Source organism: Polistes dominula, unplaced genomic scaffold (genome assembly GCF_049000335.1).
Source record: "Polistes dominula isolate Pdom_NZ unplaced genomic scaffold, Pdom_raw_medaka contig_75, whole genome shotgun sequence".
NCBI classification, from domain to species: domain Eukaryota; kingdom Metazoa; phylum Arthropoda; class Insecta; order Hymenoptera; family Vespidae; genus Polistes; species Polistes dominula.
The window spans coordinates 907,023-931,403 of NW_028301003.1; the positions used below are offsets into that span (position 1 = coordinate 907,023).

The following is a 24,381-nucleotide window of genomic DNA, read 5'->3' on the forward strand; positions in this document are numbered from 1 at the left end:
TAATTTATTAAAATTTTCATAAATGAAAAATATATTTTGACTGTATTATTTTAATATAAATCATATACAAATTTATATGTTTTCATTATACACATGGTATCTTGGTTGAAAACTCTTCGCAATTGTATTTTTTTTTCTCGAATTAACTTGCACACGCATGTCGAGTTAATCGGTTAACGTTTTTTTTTTTACGCTAGATTGCTGTTAGTCGTACAAAGGTGGTAACATAATAATGTGACACTTCGATGACGATGACAAGATATCAAATTATTCATACGTGAAAACAATCACTCTTTCTTTCCCTGTCGTATGTGGAAAAGGGAGAACAAGATAGAAGGGGTGGAAAGGGGAGAACAGGGGAGACAGATGAAATAGTAGTAAATGAATTCAGCGTAAACTAGCGAACCCGGTTGCTGTAGATGAATACGCGATAAAACCGATCCCGACAACCTGTTTACAGTTTTATGGGGTACTGAATAAATGTAAAATGCGTTGCTTTAATAATTCTAGCGTGATACTAGAATAGAAATTCGTCGAGAGCAAGAAAGAAAGAAAAGAGAGAGAGAGAGAGAGAGAGAGAGAGAGATATGGCTAGACGAGTAGTTTGGTTTTACTCAAGAGTTGGTGGTGGCCTTTTTAAATTAACGAAGGAAAAAGGCTTTTCTTTTTATTTCATTTTTTTTTTTATTCCTTTATCTTTTTTTTTGTCCTTTAATTCCTTTTTCCACCTGCCACGAGTGAAGTTGGTTAGACCAGGATAGAAAGAGTAGTACGTTAACAACGAACGAGTTTATTAAATTATTTAATATAGAGTTACGAACGATCCGTACACGCTTTTGTTAAAACTACCACTACCACTACTATGGGGTGTTACTTAATGAAAAAAAGAAAACAAAAAGAAGAAGAAGAAGAGAAATAGAAAAGTGTTCCCTAGAGTTATAATCTAATATTACCTCCCCCTTCCCCATCCCCTTCCTTCCCTCCCTCTAGCCATACCCCCAACATCTATCTCTTTATTTTATCAAACGAAGAAGAACACAATTAATATTGCGATCAATTCTCAACAACTTTTTCAAGATTTTTTCTAATGATATTAATTTAAAGAATATATATATATCGATCGATCGATTAGATCATTTTGTTTATTTCGAATTAGTATTTCTAGTATACTAGAAATGGATGCTTAAAGAATTGTTATACGATTTGATCTCGCGTGTCTGAGAGACATCATCATCACGACACGGGATTAGGGCAAAAGATTATAAGACCTGTCTCAAACTTGTTTTCTTCATCCCGATTGCTCTCTAATGTGACCATTTACGATCTAATAAACTGGCCCGAATGATACCTTCGAATATAGTTAGTCTAACGTTATGAGCACTCAGGGAGTATCATTAACTTGGATATCGCGAGATTGATAACAACCTATTCGAGTATCTGACAAATAGTTCAGAATTGATTAAAAATATTCAACGAATAATTAGGCACGAAAAATTGATATATGCCCTTTAACCCTTTAGTTCCAATAAAATATTAATATCCATTGAATGTGAGTAGTAATCCACGCAATAGTGTGCACATTTGCAAGTATGTAAAAAATTATTCATTTTATTTTATGTGTTACCATGAAAGATGAGATTGTCTGGATTCACATGGTTGTATGCTGTTGATTTGAAAATAACCTAACTGTTAGATCTTTCATTGAAGTATTTGATATGTGTTGACATTCACCATGCGAATCTTGACATTCTTCTAATTCAATCTTTCAAGGTAACATGTCTACTTTTTAGTTTAAGTGTTACATTACTATTGTTTCATTGTATTATTTGAGAAATCATAAAAGTAAATACATTTTATGGGAGCACGGCATGGCTCAGTCGGTAGAGCGCTCGACTCCCACCCGGAGTTTGCGGGTTCGAGTCCCCGCTCTCCGACATCAATCGAGGGGACATGCCTGCTCGTCGTCGTGGCTTTGGGCTCGCGCGGGCGTCAGAAATGAAGCTTTTGGGACCACCGCCAACATTCGACGTGATGGGCTTGGGGGGGACCGGACTGCTGCGCCTTCGCACGAGGGACGGGGTTGCCCGTAAGGGGCCCGGGCGGACACAATGGTCCAAGGGCTTGAGAGCCCCCAGGATAACAACAAACCACACGAAAAAAAAAATACATTTTATGTATATTCAGTTATTTGATAGATGGTTCATGGTATAATTGCCAACTATAGTGATCGTTAGGATACACTTGTTTGCCACATGGTTGGTCCATTATAGTTGATGCTCGTAATGGAAAGAATTAAAGTTTGGGAATATTAAACCCTAAAGAATTATTAGTTTTCAAAGAGAAAATTAATCAGTCATAAAGACTAATAGCTCCGTTACTGATGAAAAAGAGAAAGAAAAAAATAGAAGTAAGAAAAGAAGGAAGGGAAATAAGTATAAGAAAAATTATAAGATGCTTTTTCTGAAAAGAGTCAAATCCTGTTTATGGCGTCCTCTCGTTCTAGGGACATTTCTCTCGAGTCGTTCTTTTAAAATACCCAACACATTTACTTCTTACATTAAGCTTAACTTTTGAGCTATTAAGTTTAAGCAGCTTCGAGTAAGCAGCAGTAGCAGCAGCAGAAGCAAGAAAAAGGAGAACGACTAACGTTATAATAGGATGTGTTTGTACTACGCTTTACCGGTAACACTAATGTGCAAAAATTCTTGGTTAAAATGGAAAGCGCTCTTGGTAAGAGAGAGAGAGAGAGAGAGAGAGAGAGAGAGAGAGAGAGAGAAGCTGTGCTTTTTACCGTCTTCGAGACTTAACGCGCGCCAAGAACCAAGTAACTTGAATTATGTACGATCTTTTTATGAAAAAAAAAGAGAGAGAGAGAGAAAGTGAACGGGGAGGGGGGGATGAAACAAGACAAATCTCCCGTTCCATAAAAATATATATTTTTATCGGATGATAGTTTTAAATCATTTCTCTGATAAAATGTTTCTCTTTTTACGGTTCAAGTACTTCAATAAGAATTTTTATCTTTAGCTTTAATTATATAGTCTCCTTTTAACGAAGGTAAACGTTATATTATACTTCTTTTTGGACAATTAATCAAAAGAATTATACTGAGGGAGAGAGAGAAAGAGAGAATATTTCGTCTTCGATTAATCTTAATTATTATTTTTTTTTTTTATCGAAAGGATTAACGATCTTTTGTAAATTAGGTTCATTAAACTAAGAGTATTGTAATTGAAATGAAAATCCTTATGGTACTTGTTATTATTATTATGTGAGACGAATGCCTCCATGCCAAACTTGTTAAGCCATTCGTGGAAGGGAATTGGTTGGTGGGTCTTGGATAGCTCAATTGGTTAAAAGAGCAGTCGCCCGGAAAGCGACAGATCCGTGGTTTGAGTCCCTCAGTCCAGTGTCAGTCCAGCGGTCCAATTTTTTTCCCGAAGCTTACAATTATGAAAATAAAAAGATAAGAGGAAAAATTATTTAGATTGACTTTAATATCAATCATGTTTTATTGTTACAGGATCGGTTGGATTTTAAAAATTCCCTTTTTCGAAGGGATACGGTTCCTTCGGTCGTATATGTTCGAGTTCCTTGATTCGCAGGTGAGATCACGTCGGCGAACTGGGAAGATTTCACGAGAGAAGAAAGTACGTCATTTTTTTAATTCTATTTTTTCTAATTAATAGGTTAACATTCTTAAATCAAAAGTGAAAGTGTAAAAAAAAAAACGTTTTATCATGTAAACGAATAGCTTTTTCTTAATTTGTTGCTTCTACATGTGCAAATGAACGTTTCCATGTCAAATTCCATGAAAAAATATTCGTGAAAAAGTTAAATGTAGGCCTCGGATAGCTCATTTGATGAAATAATCACTCAGAAAGCAAAAGATCATCCTAATCTTAAGTCCCCAGGCCCAATCAGTTCAGCAGGGCTTAATTTTTTCACGAATTCTATAAATTGTGGGCCTGTTTCAGCATATGGAGGTTTGTTTCGTAACATACTCCAAAATCGTTGTAACAATACGAGAAAGTGAATAAAAAGAAGATCGAAACAAATGATTGAAGACGATAGTAGCGACACGATCGGTAGGCTGAGGAAATTAAATTTAAATAAACGCGCCAAACACGTTCAGAGTTTTTAAAGAATTTAAATGAAACATTTAAGGTTAAATGGTTGTTGCAATGGGGAAGAGTTTTGAGATTAAATGCTTCCATGTCATAAACCATTAATAAATATTCGTGTAAGGGTTGATCCATGTGTCATGCATAGTTCAATAGATAAAACAGGCACCCGGAAAACGAATGATTATTCTGGGTTCGAGTCCCTAGGTCCAATCAGCTCAGCGGATGCAATTTTTTTGCGAATTTTACATACACATACACACGTATAATAGATACATTATGAAAAGCAATAGACCTTGTCAACGTTGAAATATAACTTTACCCTTCGTTCGAAAAATGATTAGATCCTGTGCTAAAACGTTAACCAATTACAAAAGAGAAAGAGTGAAAGGGAGTGTTAAGAGAGGGGGGATTGGAAACGGAGATTGGAGAAACGGGGGAGGGGGAGGGGGAAGGGGGAAGGAGGGGAAAGTGAAAAGTGGTATTAGAAAAGGATTTTCGATGGGAAAGGGTTGGACTCTTGTTTTTCCGGGCACAGGAAATTTAACTGTAGGACTTGACTGGTTTTGCGTCTAGATTCGGGTGGAAAATGTACAGACCAAGTTTGCTATTGGATTACGATGGAATGATGGAATGATTGCAGTCTTAATGAAGAGGGGTAGGGGCAAACTGGTTGCACCAGTAACTCTACTATATTCCTGTTTCTACCGTACAACTCGAAACAGAGTTATTCTCTCATTGTCAATTAGCGAAGAATCTATTTCACTTTTTCTCTGTATACTGTAAAACCAATACCTTCGTGTGATTTACTCGTTCTCGAATGAAAAATCAAAAAAAGAATGTTTAAACAAAAAGAAATATTATTGAATATGATTCCTTAAAAAAAAAGGGTATACAAAAAAGAAACTACAGTCAGTAGAACTTTCTTTAACAATTTGATCGAATATTTCTAACATCAGAGTTAACTAATTTCAAAGAAGAATATAAAAAAGAAGCATAAAAAAGAGAAAGGGAAAATAAAAGGGAGGGTGGGGGTTAAAAAAAAAAAGGTAGGCAGACACTTTGATGGGCGGCTCGTTGCCCCAGAATTATCCGGTTAGCTCTCGTAGTCTCATAATTATTCGTGGAACAAAAGCACCGCGTGCCTTTGGGGGAGAAAAGAATTGTAGGCGCGCGTGTGCGCAACAGAGTGGCACGCGAACCCCGTAATCCACCGGGTTAACACTTTGTAATCATAATGCTAGTTAATGCGAGTGAAAACGAGAGAGAGAGAGAAAGAGAGTGAATATCGCTTTATTAAGGTTCTTGTTTATATTCACTTCCCTCGAGATGAAAAATAAGGCTGGCGAGCGCGCGAGCGCATGAATGAAAGAGGCGTTACAATAAATTACTTGCAATCTCAGTTTCTACGTTCAATTAGTAACTTACTGCGATTTATCGTGCACACTATATAACTATCTTAACATGCACGTGCAATAATATTTCCTACATCTAACAAATATCGAGTTAATATAATCTTAATTTAATTTAATTTTTATATATAAATAAATAAACGTTATGCTCTTACCTCGAGTCAAATGAATTTGAAAAATGTGCAAAGAAAAAACAACAGAAAAATTAAAAGGGTGAGTAAAGCTCACCTAATACCAATATTCACCTAACTATTGCAATTACTGCAAATGGAATAATTTTTCTATTAATGTTAAACTATTTTAATAAAAAAGAATTTCGAGTCAAGGAAGGTCGTAAAAAAATTGATAAGCGCATATATACGACCATAGTCCACTCGAATTGCTTACGTTATATATGCGCTCATTGCAATCAAAGGGTTAATTTAATGCACCGAAAAATGATTTTGTTCGTAGGCTACAAAGCTGTTAAGTAAAACAGTGACGGTGATGGTGGTGGTTACGTCGTATTGGCGAAACTCTGAAAAACGATCGTAATATTTGTTGGGAGGATAAATAAATGGGTACGTAATGGGCGTATGGGTGTTAGTGAAACGCGTCGTTTCTGTTTTCCAGGGACACTCGAGTTTCCCCAACAACGGACAGAGATTCGCTTTCGGGTTTTGGGCGCAGTTAGCTCGGGCTGCTGCTGCTGCTGCATATTCGTGTGTATGTTCAATGAATGTTTGTGGATAGGGGAGATAGAGAAAGCTATAATGACTTGGGAACCTGGTGGCATGGGGTGTTATAGGATGTTTACCACGGAGTAGGATCCTTTGTTACGTCATATCCAATTTGCTCTTTGTGATATGGACGATCGGGATTGATCATTAATGCCAATGGGGATTCTATCCACGCTATGTGAGATCTTCTTTTTTTTTTTTATTTCTCTCCTCTTTCTATCTCTTTTGTTCAGCTTTGTTTTTGTTTTATTATGCAACTGTTTCACTATTATTTTTCTTTCTTTTTGTTTTTTTTTCTTTTTTCCATTCACAAATATTTTTCATTTGACTTTTCGTCCATTAATTAAATCGAAAAGGTAGTAGTTGATTGATTAGTTTAGTTCATTAGTTCGTTCAATATTTGAGATTGTATATTAGATGTGAGAACGTAGGAGAGTTTATCTTCTCTGAACAAAAAAAAATATAAAATACCGATTTTAACTAAATTAAAACTAAAGTATCGAATAAAGAAGAGGTTTGGATTTTATTGTAAAAATAGTCTAAAGGAATCTATTTAATTCAATTCTAAATTTCTTTGGATCAATTGTCATAAACCGAAATGTAAAATGAGTAAGATAAATTCGAGTTGTCACGTTAATTACCCCCACTCTTTGAGTCCTTCCTCACTCTCATCAAGTTCGTTTTCGTCAACGTGAACAAATATATCCAATAATTCCGACACTTCTAATTTTGTTTTATTTCTTGTCGTCATTCGTTAATATTCCTTTAGTTATTTCAAGTTAAACGAAAATAATAGTATTTATATTCTTCTCGTTATATTCTTTTTACCTTTAGGAATGTACTTCGTTTGAAACGTCATAGACGTGAAACGAGAACTCGTGCCCGTTGCTTGCCATTTTACCGGCTTCTTTTAAAAGTATTTCATTAGCAGCACCAGTACCAGTAACCAGTACCCAGTACAAACTACCAGTACCAGTATACCAGTAGCAGCTTGCAATTAAGAATTCGTGGCAAGCTTCTTCCTTGCTCGAGAACAAAGATAAAAATACACAAATTAAATACGAGTATAAAATAATAAAAAAGAAAAGACGAAAAAAAAAAAGAGAAAGAAGAAGAAGAAGAAGAAGAAGAAGAACGAAATCATTGAGTTAGAAGAAAAGGAAGATGATGATGAAGAAGAAACAAAAGGAAAAAACAAAAAAGAAAAGAAAATGTAAATGGTTGGTAAAACAAAAAAACGAAAGAACAAATGGAAAAAATAAAACGCGGAGTAAAATGAACATTAGATAAGAAGAAGTCAAAAAAATATCATGTGTACAGATCACACGTGTTAGAAATGAAACTTTCAAAAAAAAAACACACACACACACACTTATACAAAGCTTAGTAGACGGGAGTGCGGACTACGAATCGAAGACCGAGAATAGGAAAAACTGTATAGCTATATTTTGTTTCATTCTCTCACAGGCTCAATCCTACATGTTTGTCACTTGTTTTCTTCTTATTAAGTATCGTTACCGTTTCATAGCCGCCTACCGTTTCGTTACCTCGCCGCCTACCGCTCCGTTACCTCGCCGCCTACCGCTCCGTTACATTTTTTCTCAAGTCACACCCATTCTAAAGAAGTTTTTACATCAAAAAAACAAATGATAGCTTTTAATTCTAAATTTAAATATGGTATTGAAAGAAGATTAGCAAACTGGGTACTTTAGATTCCACTTGGCCAAAGTATCGAGTGAAATAGATGATAAATAAAACTACATAAATTAAATACAAGTATAAAATAATGAAAAATAAAAAAAAAAGAGAGAAAAAACCCGGAACCATTGAGTTAGCAAAAAAAAAAAAAAAGAAGAAGATGATGAAGAAGAAGAAGAAACAAAAGAAAGGAAAACGTAAATGGTTGGTAATACAAAACAAAAGTAAAAAAACAAACGCGATAGAAATAATACGATGAAGGGAAAATTAGAAAAGAAGGGGTAAACACACAAAAAAAAACAGATGATAGCGTTTAATTCGAAATTCGAATATGGTATTGAGAGAAGGAAAGGGTGGCAAACTGGGTACTTTAGGTTCCAGTTGGCCAAAGTACCGAGTGAAATCGATGGTTAATGGACAAAGTTGACACCGTTACAACGTCCTGTGGAACCTGCACCCGGAAACTACGTGCATTCGTTTCACTTAGGCTCTCTCTCTCTCTCTCTCTCTCTCTCTCTCTATCTCTCTCTTTCTCATTCTTTCTCTTTCTATCTTTGTCTTTATCCTCTTGTAAGGTACATTAGACCGATATTCCTACAAACTCATTCGTACAAACGTTGTACACGAGTTCTCGATGTAATATTAACCCTACGGGTTTTATCTCCCATAAAAGCTCGCCAAACTTTTTGTTCGAAAAAAAAAAAGAAAAAGAAAAGAAAAGAAAAAAAAAAAGAAGGCGCCTAACAATTGCAATTTCCGCTGAAGACGGAATACGATATTATTTTATAATGTCAACTGTTTTGATCACAAATAAACGGGAAAAAGAACAAAATAATTGACAAGCACATACATATATATATATAAGTCTTTAGTTTAGACGTATTATTTTCGTTGGACGCATATATGCGCTCTATACCATTCAATTGTGTTCAATCAAGAGCAATCGAATTCGATGAGAGATAAATAATGATAGGAAAGAAAATCGAATGAAATCACGATATTACTTTCTAGGTCATTTCAAATATATCACACTAGAGAGAGAAAGAGAGAGAGAGAGAGAGAGAGAGAGAGAGAGAAAAGGCTTTCGTGTTTCCATTCAATTTCTTTTACTTGGCAAGCCTTTCCACGTGTCTATCGTGTTGGGTCTATCGTGTCAACCATTTCATCATTGTTATCTACCTAATTACATAGATACCTTTTACGTGTTATCATCTATGTTACCTTAACATGCACTCTCTAATGTTATTCTCAGTGTTCATTTTTTTTTTTAAATTGTTATCTTTCTACAACAAACTATATGAATTTATTTATCGATTATTATTTCTATCCTTTGATAACAGTACAATTTAATTGATTATAAGATTGTAGAAAATTACAAGGAACTTTGATAAATTGAGAGAAATATTTTTTGTTTTTATGATTCATTTTTCTAGATAAAAATTATACACCCTTATTGTGAGATAATTCGATAGGCGACGATACTTTAAAAATTAAGTGGAAATTTGAATCTTTGTTATCCTCGATGTACGATCGAACTACTACATCTCGAATTTCACGTGGTTGATTTTTATTATAGCAATCTTAGATTTGATATTACAATCAATGTAAATTTGATATGAAAATTTAAAAATAAAAAATTAATAAAAATAAAATTTAAAATAATAATTTCAAATTAATCATCTTGTTAAATCTTGATATACAGTTTTAGACAATTTGTGTTACGTACGTATAATTATTTAATTAATTAATAATATCAATAATATAATTAATTAATACTGATTTAATCGTTTATGTTAATTACTGTTTATAAATTTCTTTAATTTTTTATATATTGCGTAACTTATTGTATTTAAAATTATTTATGTTATTTATAATCATTGATGTTTCATATTATTTCATTTTATATTGTTTGTATGATAGTTAATTTTATTATTATATTTATATTATTTTATCTAAATTTAGCCGTGAATATAGCCTCAATGATTAAAACAGCCGAAAAATCTTGGATTCGTTTTCCGGTTTGGTTTAAATCCAGCGTTTCAATATTTTCACGAATCCTACACACATTATTATTATTATTATTATTATAAAATATATTATTTAATATTATTAAATTAATGACCGCACGTCTATGCAGTCAGGAACCCAGCAATATTTATGAATTATTAATTTATAAAAAACTTTACGCGTAAATTTGCGAAATAATTCAACATTCTGGAACGTACACATTTAAAAGAATAAAAATGAAAACCAACAATAAAAACACATTTAATAAAACAAATTTTACAATGATTTAACAAGAAATTTAATATTTCTTTTTTTTTTATTATGTGATAATAATAATAATGATTTAATAAAATCAAAATATCTAAATTAGGTGAATGGCAAATAAAGTGTTAATAATGTTATTAATATTAAACATTATAATTATAACATAACATTACCACACATTTAATTATTATTTCACAGCATGATCATTAAAATCATGTCACGTGTAAACTGTTAGTAACACGAATGAGTGACTCATCTTAAGAAAAAACAAAATAAAACACAACTAGTGTGCTGTGTTGATTTCAGAAAGATAAAAGCTCAGCTTACGTAGGGCGCTGAGACACAAACTCTAACAAAGCTTACAACAAATAAAATTAGAGTAGCCCAGAGAGCTATGGAGAGAGCAATGCTGGGCCTGTCTCTGAGAGATAAGGTTCCCAACACAACAATAAGAGAGAGAAGTGGAGTAACCGACGCCATAGAGAGGATTGCCAACCTTAAAATGGAACTGGGCCGGACACCTGGCCAGGGTCAGTGATGATAGGTGGACGAGAAAGGTGACAGAGTGGAGACCTCGAGCTGATGCATTTCGCAACAGAGGAAGACCACCCACCCGATGGTCGGATGATGTAAAACGTATCCATTTCAACTGGATAAACGCAGCTCAGGACAAAAGGAGATGGTAACTATTACGGGAGGCTTACATCCAGCAGTGATTGAGGATAGTTGACTGATGATAATGATGATTATGAAAAGAAACCCGAAATTTTGTCCTTAATAATTGACAGTGTGAAATATTTAAAAAAAGAAGTAAATCATACCAGCGTTAAAGGGGTGTGAAAAGGGATGAAACACTTCGTGTTTTCCAAGGATTCTCAAATTGTTCGAATAACTCTATTGATTATGTGAAACTTCATATCACGTTTTTTGTTTTACTTGTTTCCTATTTCTCTCTCTCTCTCTCTCTCTCTTTCTATTTCTATTGGTACTCTTGTTACTGTTCTCGTTGTTTAACTGCATCTGTCTGTGTTTTGGTTCTACGTGTAAATGTGTTCATTACGTTTATAGGTATATACGTGCGTGTATATGTTAGACAGAGAGAATGAAAGAGAGAACGAGAGAGAGAGAGAGAGAGAGGAAAACTCGACAGGACGATTTGTCGCAGCCAAATGCAATTGTCCTCTTATTTCTTCGATAATTGCGAAATCGGGTGATGAAGCTGCTGTTGCAAAAGCACGCTTTGCCTAACAGCAGCAACACAACACAACCTTCCTTCCTCCCCCTGCCCCCCGGGTCCCCCCTTCCCCCCATAGCCCGTTCAATGTTAGCAAGTTAGTACGAATTCGCTAGAGGAAAACAAAACGTTCCTGGAATTTGTAGTAAGCTAGATGGAGAAGTGGTCATTATTAAGACATATTTATAGGTTGGTACGTAATTTTAAGGACTAATTTCAGTTTCTTTTTATTTTTTAAACAGATTTTAACGAATGAAAGAGGGAAAGAGATTAAAAAAACATGATGGCGATGGTTTTTAATTATACAAGAAATAAAATATGAAATATCACTCGTTAACGATGTTTTAATGAAATAAATCATATGTAATTGATAAATGATGAATTGATAAATGATCTATAATGTTTTTTTATTCGTTAAATGAGATATAAAGTTAGAGATTATTCGACGTTAAGCATTTAACCCAATTAGTTGTAAGATAATATAATAACTGTTGATAATATTGTTAACGAACGTTCAAGAACTCGTAGTGGGTAATTTAAATGGAAACGTAAACCGAGATAGAACGTATCTACCAACTGCGTAAGGATTACAAGCTTATCAAGGAAACTATTTCGATTTGCTGGCTAGAACTACGTTATTCCAATACTATTGCATCGGTGAGTATCAAGGAAACATTCTAAGGCTACCGCGAATCGCATTTTCGTTAGAAACTTTAGCGAAAAGCAACGTGTGACGTTGATCGGTACCCTTGTCAGCCTTCAACCACATTCCGAAGAAGATCTCCATCGCGTATCGAGAAACCCTTTTACTAAGGAAAACTTTATCTAACGAGTGTACGAATAATTATTAAATTTATCCAAAGGTAGTAATTTGTTGTTGTTTTGTTTTTGATAAAACATCATAATTTTGTCGGTTATTTTGTATCGTATTATTTTCAAGTTTATTTATTAATTAAACTCAATTCTGATGATATTATATTTAATGTCTTATATTTAACCTACAAAGTTAAGAATCATTTTTTAAAACTGAATTTGTGACGAAAATTTTGTACAATTTATTGAAACATATTTATTATCGAGATCACAACTGGTGGGATTGGTTCAATTCTATTTCATCAAGGTCTCGAATACGAATTGAAATATATTTGTTAATAATTTTTATTAAAATTCAAAATTTGATTTGTTGTCGTTAATCATTTTTATTGAAATTTAAAATACCGATATTAATTCGACAAATTTTTCTATTAGATTTTGTGAAAACGTATTAACGAAAAGGGGATCAAGGAAAACTTGTTTAAATTATTCTTCGTGAGACTACGATAAAATGCTTTTCCTGGGTAAGAGAGAAACAGAGAGAGAGAGAGAGAGAGAGAGGAAAAAAGGTTAAAAGAAATAGCCCAATCCTCGAACGTCGCCTAGGAACACGGAGAAAATAGCTTGGGAGTTAATTTTTCACGCGACAACTTTATAAATAAATTCGCCAACTCGTCGTAGTTCTTGCAACGTTTAAAAGGGTTTTTTTTTTTTTTTTAACATTAATGCAGGCTAACTTATTTTTAGTATTATTTTTTTCTTCTCTTTTCTTTTTTTTTTTTTTAAGGATTTATTTTTATTTTTATTTTATTCTACGAATTCCAAAGTTCAATTCATTTTTATTATATTTTTCCCCTTTGTTTTTTTCGTTCTTTCGTTCGACAAGTATTTTCCATTTAAATACTCTCGATTTGATTGGAACACTTTAGCAGATCGATAAAGATATTTTTAAAAATAAGACAATAAATATATTTGACACGTTTAATGTTATGCTGGGTCACCGATATTGGATTTGGTTGTAGGGTCGTTGCAAGGGGATGCACCGGTGACCGTCAATGCTAAGAATCATTCAAATTATTATCTAAAATAAATATGTTAAGATTTTATTATAGACAGCGGTCTCTAAAGAATTTATAAAATAATTGTATTTATACATAAAAATCTACATTCAGTCGTATTAAAACATTTCAAATGCGAAAAATGTAAACCGAAATAATCTTCGCAATATCTTACCACATTTTAAATATAATTTTATTGCAATGTTGTTTTTTTTTCCGAATAATTCAAACATAACCTTACATTTTTTTCCTTATTTATAACCTAATTTTCTCTAAAGTCTTTTTGAATTATTATTATAATCATATTTTGCAAAATCATTAAAACATAACCTTACATTTCTTCTTAATTCATAACCTAATTTTATCTCGAAGATTGTACACGGATAAACTTAACCTTCACTTTCTTAATCTCGACATTTCATCAAATGCATAATAACCTTCAACAAAAAAAATTGCATAAATGCAATAGACTGCAACGAGAAGTGGAAAAGGGGGTCACCCTAACCCCAATAAGATAAATTCATCGAACAAGATTAGACAACTCAACTAATATCCGTTGTAGATAATAATTCAACGTGAGATATCAATCGCATAATAAATCTTCACGTTGACGCCAAAAGGGACAAGAGGAGGGAGACAGACCGTCGTAAATCCGTGTAAAATCAGCTTGGCATTCGACGTGTTAATCGAGTAAAAAAAAAACAAAACAAAACAAAAGAAAAAGAAACAACAAGAGGTAGTAGTAAGTAAATCGATGAAAAGGTTGTTAAAGTGGAAGGTTCCGTTCGAAAATTTCGCGGCCGTTGTGTGTGGTATGGTGGGGAGGGGCAGAGAGGAGGGGGGGGGAGTAGGATATAAAGGTCGGATCGATTTTCCGACAGGTGGCTTTCGCGCAACGGTTGACAATATGGCGGCGGTGGCGGCGGCGGCGGCGGCAGCAGCGGTAGCCGTAAAACGCGCGGCTAACACACAAATATACACAGACACAAATACACATACTCACATATACAGAGAAAATATCGATCGTTTCTCAGGTACGACGAAAGATTTACCGGCGTGGATGCCAGCCGTGCCTCCTACGAACATATGTCATGTTATTTACGAGCGAGGCATTACTCTCTGCCCGATTTACTATATTTTATGTTACGTGGATGGACTTGCAATTCTTTTGAATAGATCGACGACCAGCAGACGTGACCGGTATGCATGTATTCGTAGTACAGGTCTATGTGTGTATGTGTGTGTGTGTGTGTGTCTGACTGGGTTTATATCCGTGCATTGGTTTTATAAGTTAGTATGTGATGCCCTCGGTCACGTTGGTCATACACGAGAAGTGCGTATGACGTTTCTCTCTCTCTCTCATCTTTTTTTCCAACGTTTTTTTCTTTCATAAGCTTTCTCTCCTGTGTTTCATCGACTCGATTCGAAAATCTCATCCCTGCGAATCTAACCTTTCAAGCTCGTAGTATCTCCTTTTTCTCTTTCTATCTCTCTCTTGGTAGAACTCTCTCATTCCAGGCCGCTCCGCACGGTTATTTAATTAAATCGCTGCCAATTTGTGCCTTTCACCGATATATATATATATGCACTCACTCCTCCATCTGCTTTGTTACTTTTCATCAAGCAACCAGGCACGTTTTCATTCGGTGTCAATGACCTTCCATCCTTGTTCAACCAGCTGCTGCTAGCTACTGCTGGGTAAAATACCTGCTGGGTAGGTTAATAGCCATGAGTCAAGTCAATGAGTCGTTAGTACTTCATTTTCGGAAAAGGGCAAGTTCATCGAAGGCTAAAAGAAGCGGGGAAAATATACCTGAAATATAATGAAATTATCAAAATCTTGTTTCTCCCAAGTCGATCGTTATCTTTCTGATTAATCTATTGTTCCTTCTGATTAGAGTAAGAAAGAGAGAGAGAGAGAGAAAAGTTGTGCTTGTTCGTTCCATAAAAGAAATAAAAAAAAAAAGAACTACAGAAGACTGGCGAGGGTAGAAGGAAAAAAAGAGAGAGAAAAAAAGATAAACCAAGCAAGAAAGTAGATCGAAAATGAATCCGATCGAAACTGGGAATAGGTACTGTGTAGCACACAGTCCCTGAAATTTGTTACTTCGACCGTGAAGAATTTTCAGACGTAACCCCTGCGTACGAGCTGACTCGTCGAACGATCCACCAAAACGACAAAATCGAACATTCCATTACCTTTTGAAATTCGTCGGGATCAAGAAAAGGTGGTGGTGGGGGATGAGAGGAGAGAGAAGAAGTTGAATCGCGCGCATGGCATGCTATACAAGAAAAGGGACCCAGAACCACTAGCTATGAGAGAGAAAGAGAAGGGAAAAGGGAAAAGTACTAGGTAGGAGTAGTGATCGAGAACTTCCGAATGACGTTTTCGAAAAGCAACGTGGTTTCCTTAAGGTTTGATATGAGAACGTGCATTATCGCGGTAAAGGGCCGACCATTCGTCAGAGTAACGCCGGGCTGACCTCTTTCGGAGAATGGTAGCCCCCCATCAGACTTTTCCGATTGGTATTTCTCCCCTTTTTGGAGAAAGCATCTGGTACGACGGTGATCGAGGAACGTCTTAAAAGCCTTCGATTCACCTACCTTCCTACCCACCTACCTACCCAGAGAACCCGATTAATTTGTTTTATTCGGTATATCTTACAAAAAAAAAACCTAACCTATCTACTTATACTCTATTTCCATTTTCTTTCTTACTACACTTTCCGTATGAAAACATTTTTTGTTTTTTTTTTTATTTTTCTTTTTCCTTTTTCTTCCATTTCTTCCATTTCTTCCAATGGAATTTGAAACTTTTCAAGGATGTAAAATATTTTCAATATTCTTTACGTTTATATTATATATATATATATATATATATATATAGAATGTATTCTTTTTTTTACTTTTTCTTATACATACACACACGTGAACACGTATATACGCTCATTTGTTCTTGTATTCCCGTTGTAAAAATCCTCTTGGCTCCTATCGCAGTAGTAAAAAGAGGAAAGAGGGGATAGGAAGGAAGGAAGGCAGGTAGACACGTAAAATCCTTTTCTTTGTGTTTCCCGATCCCGTTCCTGGGATTTCCTTTGACCCAGCAATAAAGAGGCCTTAGACTGTCTGTTTGACCCACGCATTCGGAATGATTTCGTCCTTTCGTTCTTATTTTCCTTCTCTCTCTCTCTCTCTCTCTCTCTCTCTCTCTCTCATTGGTAGGATCAGAGCATAGGGGAGAAGGTTTCGTTTGCTAGCCCTCTTCACTCCCCTTTCATTTGTAAGTCATAATTCGTATCGCCGACGGCGTAATACTTTTTCTTTCGGTAGTGGGGGAAAACGGGAATGGGAGAGGGGGAAAAGAGATTCGAAGGAGTGGGGGAAACGTGCAGACGCTTAATCGAAAAGAAGAAATAATGGGCTGCGGGAAAGGGGAAACAAGTAGGGAAAGTAGTGAAAAGGGCGTGCAAAACTGGTCGGAGGTTCATTTGTTTAATCTTCGTTTAGCTATTTTTAAATAATACTCTGCAAACAATACTGTGATTGTGGTTGTGGTGGTGGTGGTTCTTTGATTTTGCAATGGCTAGTTTTCCTTTATACGATACTCTTTTATTTTTTTTTGCTTACTTTCCCGCCCCCTCCAACCATTATTCAATCCCCATCATGCCATCGTTTTTATTCTTTTCACAGTCAAATGCTATTCGTATTACCGTTACTTTATAATCTTTTGCGAATGGAGTATGAAAGTTACCGAAACAAATTTGCGTCCGTTTCAATATCGAAAGGATGCTGTGTTCTTTTTCGTTTCATATCTACTACCCCCCCCCACCCCCACCCCTACCCACCCTTTCCTCCCTCTTCTATTTCTTTTTCTTTCATTTTTTCAAGTCAAAGGAATATCACGTATACGATTCCTTTTTTTATTTTTTTTTTTTTTTTTACAAAAGTCCGCTTTTCCTTTTTACATTCGGTCCACGACAGTTTTTATCTTCCTTTCAAAAGTCGGATAAATAAAGAGGAAATATTGCTATGAGGTGAACGTTTTAGATTTTTTCATACCATATTATTCGAGATTTATTAATATTATCGATATCCGTTACGTAATGAAAGAAAAAAGGAAATATTAAAATGAAAATTGATGTCATTGAATTTAACACGATATATTAATCATCATTCGGTTCGATACCGATTTTGTACGTTTCTTTTGTAAACGAAATTGATTTTGTCTTGAAAAGAATTGTGGGGTTAGACACAATTTTATTTGAATTTTATTTTTCGAAAGAAATTTCTAAGGAGAAGGGTAAAGATAAAATTGTATGAAACGTTGTGAAAAAAAGGGAAAGGTGTTGTATAGGAATGAAATATTCATAAAAATATGTTAAAATATGTAAAACGTGTGCAACCTATGTAAAATTTGATCCGTTCATTATTTATTATTATTATGTTATTCTTTTTACAAACAAAAAAAAAACCAGTTAGATAAACAAATAGAAATAAATATAACGAATAAAAAATAATTATATATTAATGTAAATGAATTGTAAAGTTGGTTTTCATAAAGAACAGTGAATGGATTTGATATTTAAATCGATTAATTAATAATTATTTGAAAATACATTTATGTTTTCATGTGTATACGAAGAAATATCTTTCCCAGGGTACATGTGCCAAAATCAGAATGTTATAATAATAAATTCGGTTTATTACGAGAGTATATTATTTTTGTTTTAACCTTCGGAAAGTAATAATATAAATAAAGTATCAACAAAAGGAAAATATGACCGATCATGATAGGTGAAAAATGATCAGTTTACTGTTGGATTTCGAAGAGGAAGGTACGTCGAATTTTTTACTCCTTTTGCTTTTAAACAATAATATACATTTTCGTTGATTACTTATCGATCATTTAGGATATTTAACATATTCTATTATTTATTTATTAATATCTCGAATTGTTTAGACAAATAATACATTAGTTTGAAAATTATTGATTAATGATGAATTTTAGTTAATTATTTTCATTTAATAAAATATCAGATCGAAATTGTTTATTTGAATTATATATATATATATATATATAATTCATTAAACAAATGTATTTTGTATTACCCTTATTTAAGTGAATATTAAATAACTAAATATTGCGATAAAAATTATTCTATATCCTAAATTGAAAAGAATTCATACAAAATTAAAAAACCAAAATTTCATTAATATCGCTTCAGTAGTTTTAAAATTCATTGGAAACCAACAATGTGACACTGAATTTTTATATAAAAGCTCGTTATAAAATGTTGAAAACGATTAATCATTTCAAACTAGGTACTTGGATTAATGCGTGCACGAAGAAAATTCAATTTTTCGACGATGCAATTCTAGTTGAAATTATGTATGGTTAAGGGGGGAAGAGGAGGAGGGGGAGGGGGCGTGCAATTATTAGAAGTAGACCTCGACTATACTTCGTGGTAACATTTGTTAGATTAAGATCTGACCTCGCCTACTCTCTCTCTCTCTCTTTCTATCTGATGCGATAGAAGAAAATTATTACGGTGGTACGATAGGTCCTTCGGTTAATAACGTTCCATTTCAACTTACACGCACGTCAACAAACACACACACACACACAAACACACGTATATCACCCACGCAGAAACGAACGAAACACACTTACGCGCATTCTTGCACCCGATGCGTTAACGCGAACGCATTTTAGCGTTCCAGAATTAACGGGTAAAATAGTTCGAGTAACGAATTACCATTCCACGTGAATTATATCAACTCACGTATATATATATATATATATATATAAAACAACGACTTCATGGTTGCTGGATATATAGTATACCCCTCGTTCCAAACTTTCGATACTATTTTCATCTTCCTCTTTTCGTGTTCCCCCGTCCTATACCCCTCTACCGACCTAAATATAAAAGCGAGTACCTAGCAAGCGTATGAAATTGACGCGCCGTATATATTCCTGTTGAAAAAACCCAAAACGCAATTATCGTCGGACGGTTAAAAGTATTCTTCAATGCAAATGGATTTCTCTCTCTCTCTTTCTCTCTCTCTTTTCGTTGTATCTCAAATTTTCTCTCATTGTCAGTTCGATTTCTCTTCCTTCGATTTTGCCAAACGTAAGAGAATAGAATAAAAAAAAATATATATATATATATATATTCACATTAAATAGAACATTTTTACAAGATTATATATTATCATCAATTATTCGTATTATTCATGAGTCAGTTTTTTTGTTTTGTTCTTGTGTTCTTTGTTCAAAGTGTTTTGAACGGTTTTTTTTTTGAATCGTTCTAGTATTGTTTCATTATCAACGATCAAACCCTTTTTCTCTACTTCGTTTCGAGTTATACAGTCTTTTGTAATTAATGTTGAGAATTACAACAACAACAAAAATAGCTTTAAATACATACATATATATATAAATATATACCTGTACAAAAGTTTTAGAGAGAAAGTAATGGAAATTCACGCTAGATGTTTTACTACACTAGTCAGAAACGACACAAGAGATAGTAAGAAGATACAAGGATGAATCTACGTGTAAAGGTTGATATTAAGGGTATCTTCTTTGTAGAAAGAAAAAAAAATGCTTACAAAAAAAAAAAGAAACAAACAAACAAACAAACAACGAAAACAGAAGAAAGAGAAAAGGGAGAGAGAAAAGAAAACAAAAGAAAAGAAAAAAGAAAAAGAAGAAAAGAGAAGGTAAAAAAAAAAAAAAAAGAAAAAGGGAACTACTGCGATACTACACGGAGAAAAGCAGAAGCAGAAGCAGAAGCAGCAGCAGCAGCAGCAGTAGCAGCAGCAAGGTGAATCCGGAAAGTGCATTACACCTTGTTGCAACGCTCATTATTTCGGTCCATTCTGCGATTGCATCGCGCAAAAGGGGCCGCCTTTTACGGCCGAAAATTCCTTTTCCCTAGTTTTCAACGTATCCCGTTTCTTTCTGGAATATATAAGAGAGCAAGAGAGACAGAGAGAGAGAAACATGTATAAAGATATAGAGAGAAAGGGAAAATGTTCTACAGTAACGAGCATGCACATAGGAACGATTCTAATGAAATGTTTCGTGTAACACACACACACACACACACACACACACACACATACTGTGTCTCTCTTCACATCGAACAAGATTCCTGGGATCCTGTTATTGAAAATTCATTAACGTTTCTATGTTCCTTTTTTTTCTATATATATTTTTCCCCGTCCCTTTTTGCCCTAGGCAACGCACGTACAGTTGTATCTACTAATGTAGATTTAAAAAGGGTCTACAAATTGTTACGTGTTTTTTTTTTTCTTTTTTTTAACAATCGTCTCGTTAATTGTATCCCGAGTCCGAGTGTTGTACTTGTTCACCAAAAAGGAACCTTTTTGCGGTACTAAACCCCTTCCCTTTTCTCTCTCTCTCTTTGTCTCATTCTCTTTCTCTATTTTTGCTAAAAAGTTTTACCCGACGTGCCAACTCGGCGGTTACCTTGGCCAAAGAGTCGTACGACGATAAGAAGAAGAAGAAGAAGAAGAAGAAGTTTGATCAAGACGCGTCTTTAAAAGCAATTCGCGCTGCTTTAATTCGCTCGATTATCTTCGAGAGCTTTTGCCAAAAGTCTTGCACCCGTCGTAGCCTAAAGAAATAATCTTCCTTGCCAGCCCTCCTATACCCCCACCTCTCAACTTCCTCCCACTCTCCAGTTACTTACCTCCCCACCACCGCAACTACCTCGTCACTCTACCCCCACTACTTCTCTCGTTGCCACCAATTCCTTTTCCTTGTCTCCCACTCCATTTTCTTACTTCTTCAACGTGGATCGTTCAAAAGTTTCGGCATTTACGATTTGGATTCAAAATGAAAGTCGAATAATGGGGAGGGGGAGAGGGGGAGGGGGGAGGGAAGGAGGAAAATGATTTATTTTTATTCGTGATTATATCCAGATAGTAATTTATATCGTTTCTTTTGCTTTAAACGTTTTGGCAAAGCCGTTGTGGATATATTCAATTGTATGCATTGTGAACGAGTTCGTAAATAATCCCCCGTTACTCCTTTTCATCAGCTTACTAATTTAATTACGACTACGACGACGTCGTTGTCGTCGAGTTTGCGAAAGGGACTCTTTCCCTAAAGGTAAGAGGAGGAATTGTGGACGAGAAGGAAGAGAAGGAGGTTGGAAGAAAACACCACCACCACCACCACCACCATCTTTAACTACGAAAGGGTTTTGTTGTTTTGCTTATTCTTCCAGCGGGGATAAAGAAAAAGATAAAAAGTGAAAGAGAAAGAGAGAAAGAAGATTAAGTCAAGCTTGACTAAACTGCAGTATGCAAAACGTGTAGAATTTTATTACCGAGTCTGGCTTTAACCTAATGATGTACGAGGAATAATTAATAAAATGTATAAACGTGTTGGTTAACAAACCAATATAAAAATTGGCAAACAAATAAGATGCTAGATTTTTGAAAAAAGAAAAAAACAAACAAACAAACTAGGATTCAATTTTGTAAACTAAGAGAATCGAGAGTAAAGCTAAAGGAAAATATTTGCAACTTCAAAAGTGGCAATATTTGGTTTTGAGATTAAATGACATTTTAGAAATGAATAAGTAAACTCCTCATTAACATCAATTTCTAATTGGTCTATTTTGCGCTCAATTACTGGATACTAAAACTGTCAAATAAAAAAAAAAACTATTACTAGTCCAATCGAAATAGGAAGTAATAACGTCACCATATAGCGGATTATTATATCCTAGGGTGTCCCCAACCCTATCTCAACCTCCACCTCCATTAAAAGAGCTACGAGTTTTAAAGTACTGCCAGACCTGAAGACCACCACCACCACCACCAGCAGTCACGGTTCTGGTTGTTAAAATCCAAAAACGTTTTAGTAACAAGCGCAATAAACTTCCACAGTACTCCGAACAGTTAGAATCCACTCGAAACTCTTTCGTGGTTCTGTTAATTATGCGGTCATCCATTACATTCAAGTTACTATATTATATAAACTAGGGGAATAATTGTTTATGCGACATGATTATTTTTTTCTTCAATTTATACGATTCCATAATACTAACTATAAAAGTATTAGAATAATCGAAGACGAATGTTATTAGTAATAATAATAATATTAATGATGATGATGATGATGATGTAAATGATAAAAGAAAGAAATACAAACTTAACTTTGACCACGCGCAATTGATTTTTTTTTCTTCAAATTATTTAATTAATTTTTTCTTTGGCAAATTTTTCTTCGTTAATTTTATTGTATTTTATTTTTGTTATTTCGCTTAACCAGAGCTAGACACCGTAATATACCAAGGCAAAAGCTATGAATCTTAATGCGTCGGTTTACCTTAATTACAAAGTGTAAAGCCTTATCCGTACTTTATCCTATCCGCCTTTTTCTAACACAAGATATACCCACTTTGTAACGTACCACTTGGAAAACGTACATGCGAACCTTACATTTATCTTACTCCAAGTTACAACCGGCTAATCTTTCTCGAGTGTTTTAAAAAGGAGAAAAGAGAATTAGAAAAAAGAAATAAGAATGAGATAGAGCACGAGCCTTGTTTGAACTTTGCGTAGTTACGATAGCCACCAAATTTTTCGCATGAAATATCGCAAAAGAAATACAAGGTTAAAAAGACAAAATAAAAGGCTCACTTACTATAGGAAGGGTTGGGGGTGGTAAAAAGCGAGGGAATGGGATTTACATATAAGTTTGTTTCGTGACGATGACGACAACGAACACGAAAACGTTTCCGCCACGCGTTGCTGGGGCTCACAATCAGTCCGATACACACGTCTTTAAGTTAACGAATTACCTTATACCGCCATCTATTATAAATTCAGATATAAACTATCCTATCTTTCAAGTCAGATGAAACTGCACACAGTGGGAAAAATTTAATTAAAATCGATTCAGTAATTTAGCAGTCCATTGCGAACAAACAACGTCACACGTAATTTATATATATTAAGATATTAATAATAATAAACAAAAATAAAACTAATATTAATTATATTGTATACATAATATTATTCAATAATATCTCATTATTATTATCAATATAATAAGAAGAATGAAAAGTACAAGAAAAAAGAAGAGTCTACTATTTTTTATAAAAGCGCGCGTGCGCATGCTAGAACCAAGAGTTCGGATCTAAGGGTTGTAAAAGATGAATTGAAAGAAAAAAAGGACTAAAGTAGGGGGATGGGGATGGGAAGAGAAGAATGTTTGGAAAAGAAAGTTTTTCGTAGTAGTTTCGTGCGACAATACTATCTGTTACGTCATTACTGTACTTTATTGTTATTGATGAAGTTACGAAATTTTATCACTAGGAGAAATGGTGCAGTGCGACGTTCGCATTTCTAACTGCTCCTGTTATGTGCCATACGTTTCTGTGTGTGTGTGAGTGTATGTGTGTGGTTTACACATCATGTTGTATGCATGTATATAAGAGTACGTATATATATATAATACTATATATATATATATATATATATATATATATATATATATAGTATTATATAGAGGTATTACACATACATAGTGCATCTCTCGTACTAACGAGGCTGTAAATTCTACACGTTTGCTCGGTAATGATTACGCGTTATCACGAGTTAATGGAACTAACAGATGACGTTGCTTCGTGAAAAGTGCATCATCTGCCCTGGGCGCGTCATAACCTACCAACCCCAACCTTCTTTTTACTCTTATTTCATTCTATAGAATTTGGTTCAGTGTGTATTTATTTGTTTGCATTTTTATTTTTAATTTAAAGCAAGAAAAACACATCATCTCTTTGACATAGCAGTTTGTATCATATTTGATTTTTATTTGTTGTTATTGTTGTTGTTGTTTTTTTTTCTTATGGAGGATTTGTAAGGATTGTTAAAACGACGTTTTGTTATTTTATTTAATTATTTGAATTATTTTTAAAAATAGACGTCAAACTCATTGAGTTTGGGTGGTGCTTGTAACGTTGGCTAAATTTCAACTACCACCATTGGGTATAGTCATCGTAGTTG

General features: G+C 34.3%; 1 protein-coding gene across 2 annotated transcripts in view; it reads left to right on the forward strand.

Moving 5' to 3' along the window:
* The window catches only part of LOC107067324 (uncharacterized), a 321,890-nt gene that overhangs the window by 78,945 nt on the left and 218,564 nt on the right, over positions 1 to 24,381 (forward strand). Inside the window, exon 2 of one of the 2 annotated variants that reach the window (XM_089174040.1) lies at positions 3,524 to 3,650. The exons of the other annotated variant lie outside the window; for it this stretch is intronic. The gene's annotated coding sequence lies outside the window, so the exon portion shown is untranslated. The remainder of the gene's footprint in view (positions 1 to 3,523; positions 3,651 to 24,381) is intronic. 2 annotated transcript variants of the gene reach the window in all.